Raw genomic sequence first — 3,967 nt, forward strand, 5'->3', positions numbered from 1 at the left:
TAAAATATTAGAAAACCTCAATATCCATTTTCCAAAAATATTAATTATTTACCTGCATAAGTATTAAATAAAAAAAAAAACCAAAGTTTTATAATATAATACTTATGTATAACTTAAGTCATTTATTTCTAAAAACTATATTGTTCTTAGCAGATACTTATAGTTTCTTCACTATAAGTCTTGGAATCAGAACAGTAGCTTTTAGGATATATTTTTACAGAAAATACTCCTTGAACCCACTGTTTTCTTCCAGTGCATCCAAAAGATCCTCCTGCGTTTTGGGAATTTTCAGCGTTTTACAAATTTGAAAATTTCTTGCCGCATTTTTACGACTTCCCCGCCCGACGTCTGCATTTTTATGTCGATCGTGTGTTGTCACTGAAGTCTGCCTGCTGCATATACTTGCCCCTCGCTGCAGCACGTTGCATGTGGCACGCGCGTCGCATAATTAATTAAAAACGCATTTAAACGAAGCTTCACGACAGTCAATCGTTCGTGCACATTTGGCCACAGTCTACGTAGCATGTGGAGCTGTCTTGGCGCAGGTTTTATGCGTTTTCTAAGAAGCCTTTCGTCGACCGCCATAAATATAAATAAAGAGAATGGAGAACTATATTATTCTCGTTAGAATCGGCTGTCTCTGCCTTTTGTCTTCTGGCTCCGAAGCTTTGAAGCCCCAACTCGACGGCAACATGTGTCTTTTGACGAAATGCTGACAAGCCTTTGAGTTTGAGGCAGTCTTCTGTTCGGTGTTCTGTGAGTTCTGCGGATGCGAGGAGCCACAATTGTCGACCTCCTTTGCGATCCGTTCACTCGAGATTTGCATACGGAGAAGGCAACCCAGAGGTTTTGACCTCTGTTTGGGGGTTTTGGGTCGGTTTGGAAAGGTTGAAAGTTGGCTGGGAAGATAGAAAAATGCTTGAGAACAAGGTATTAGTACACAATCTGAGATCAAGAAGAGGTGATGGGATTTTCAAGTTAATAGAAGGTTAAGTAATGCTTTTTTCTCAGCTATACGATTTGGTAAGAACAAATAAAATTATTGATTAACAGAGTTTAGAGAAGTAATAGCTATGATTCATCGATTTTAAAAATGAACTCCGCTTTTCGGTATATAAACGCTCTCATCTCATTAAAAATTGTTTACGACCAATCGGTAAATATTTGTTTGCAATCCCTTACTTAATCACACATTTTATCACAATGCTAAAATGTGCACACTTTCATTCAAATCCAACAGGATGTTTAAATTCTCCCATTCCAACTCACAGCTCAATCAAATTAAAATTTAATTTACTTCCTCAACAGCTGCCAGAATTTTGTAGAATTTCACAGATTGCTCAAAACTCGGCCTGCCAAAACAATCATAATTGCTCGAAGCATAACATCCTCTATGTATTTACTTGCCCCTAAAAACAAAGAATCACTGAGATGTTCAAGAGAAAAAAGCCATTCAAGTTCGGATCGCAGACGCATATTTATTTATGAAATTCCGTATTTATATCGCCTTTTGGTCTTTTTGGGTGCTCGAGAATTAAATAGCTCACTGAAAGCCACTTAACAGTTGATTTCAGCTGAATTTAATGCAACATTAGCGCTTCTTGATGCCACTTCCACCGCTAGAGACCCGCGGAGGTGATAGAATCCGAATCTGAATCTGAAGACCACCGACAACCCATTCCCATTCCCATTCCCGTGGCCATCGATGGACTAGAAGCCCATGTGGCAAGCGCCGTTGATGGGAAACAGCTGACCAGCGAGTACCGAAATATTTTATTTATGTGCCAGATAAATAAAACGAAATACCCCGAAAAACGGGGAAATATATATAATGCTACGTGGCACCTCTGATTGGCAGGCCACATGGATGTGAAATGGTAGAAAGTCGGAGCTGTCTGGGGATAGAGTGCAGAAGCATCGAAAAGGTGGGTAAAACTGAAGAGTTGAGGGGCTCGGTTTAGTTTTGGGAAGATCTTAGGGTGTCTTCTGGGTAATTTTTTAGTAATAATAAGGATTGATCTATTTTGATCATGCCATTAAAGATGTATATTTTACCAAATACTATATACAGTCTATTATACCTTCTCTTTCACTAGTTCCATTTACAGTAGTTTAACTTCAAACAAAGAATTATAATAAATAAAGATCACATGATACAGCCATATAAAACCTGCTCATTTCCTGATTAAGCCAACTAAATAGCCCCATGAAGTGGTAATAGAATCCTTCAACAACAGCAGTTCACTTAGCCTCGCCATCAATTTATAACAGATCGTTGGTCGGGCCAAGAAATCGCTTCATTTAAGCCCACTTTGGACGCGGCCGGGATCCTCGTTCGCCACACTGCCCAGTACGACACCTCGAAAAGATCGGGGAGATCGGCACAGATCGGGGTCCCCCCCATAACGATCATTGTCATGGATGGTCAGCGCAGCGGGGTGGCCATAGCTGTTAACTACTGTACTGAATGGGCGCATTTGCACAATTTGCACTCGCTTTTTAGGCCGTAATAAATTCGCATAAATTTTTAACCGAGTGGCGTGCCAATAAGCGAGCGATTTGTGAGCCTAATGAAGGCGATTTGTTGCGGCACCAACTGCCACTAAATTAGACACGAGAATTGATGGCCCGCAGACCCTCGAGGTGCTATCAATGCCACGTACACACTGCCCCCAACACACCCACCCCCCCTTAAGAAAATTTAACGAGCCGCCACTGATATTCCCCGCATTCGCTTTATTTGGGAAATCTATGTGGAAATATTTTATTTTATATAGTTCGATCAATTGGTCTGCGGATCGTCTGATCGTTTTTCAGTGGCAGGCCGACTTCTGGACAGCATCAGAGATCAGGGCTGTCCAGAGAGGGCCTGTTATCACCCCATTCGCGGAGAAGTGTTTGTTTCTTTTCCATGTTCTCCATTGCGGCTTACGCATTTTTCACACAAACATCATTTCGGAACCAGTGCACTCGAAAAATTATGTTAGCTGAAAAAGTTCTTAAAAGTTCAAAGAAATTACTTGTTTCAATGAAGGCAAAAGTAAGTAATAGCCTCAAGTATTTAAACACTCTATGCTGGCCTATTTAAATCGATTATAAACGATCCATCAATTATTTAATTCATTGTATAAATATAAATTATTTAGTGTTTTGTCTAAGATTTCTAGGATAGAGTTGTTCAATATTTCACATTTAAACTATTTAAAGGTTTTTAATTTTTCAATCAAGATTTTTTTACTTAACCCCCTTACTTGATGAAAAATGTCTACAGCTGGTCGAAATGGGAAATGAAAACACCTGCAAATTGCAAAACATCGAGTGGAATTCGTCAGGGAGGTGGGCTCTTGGCCTTCGGGCCGAGACACATCCTCCCACACGACCGCGAGGCAATAAGTCAGGGCCGGGTAGGAAAGGCAACCCTCGCAGCTGGCAGGAAGCCAAGTCCTCGAGAGGGGGAAGGTTTTGGCAGGGGGCTGGCGCTCCCCCACGCGACACCTCCCACATAAAAGCCAGCTGGCTGGTAAGAGCCGGCTCATGAATACATTTGAACTCGTTAACTCCGACACACCCCAACATTTGTGTTTTTGGGGGTTGTTCTGGGCTCGGGCTCTGAGTCCTCGCCCGGGAACTCACCCATCCATCTCGACCCCCCTTGCCCCTCCACCGCCGCCTCTGCCTTGGCTTTGCACGTGCACAATTTCGAGTTCATCAAAAGGAATTTGCTTTTGGGGAGCGTCCTCGTCTGACATTTATTAGAATTCTTTCGTTTCCGCAGTGCTGGGGGCGCCGGAGGGAAAAACTCATGGGAGGAGGGGCGTGGAAAATTCAGCTTCGAAAGCTTTTAGCCAGAAATAAAGTTTTCTTTAGGAGAAACACTTAGAAAAAATATTTATGCTTAAAGATTCATTGGTGATGAATAAAATAGTTAAAAATGTTAAGGAGTTTTGGCAATATGTTAAAAAATTTG

The 3,967-nt window shown here is 41.5% G+C and overlaps 1 pseudogene; it reads right to left on the bottom strand.

Moving 5' to 3' along the window:
• Positions 1–214: 214 nt before the first annotated feature.
• On the bottom strand, positions 215–3,749 carry LOC119555415 (annotated as a pseudogene).
• Between the last annotated feature and the right edge of the window lie 218 nt (positions 3,750–3,967).

Source organism: Drosophila subpulchrella, chromosome 3L (assembly GCF_014743375.2).
Source record: "Drosophila subpulchrella strain 33 F10 #4 breed RU33 chromosome 3L, RU_Dsub_v1.1 Primary Assembly, whole genome shotgun sequence".
In the NCBI taxonomy this organism is placed as follows: domain Eukaryota; kingdom Metazoa; phylum Arthropoda; class Insecta; order Diptera; family Drosophilidae; genus Drosophila; species Drosophila subpulchrella.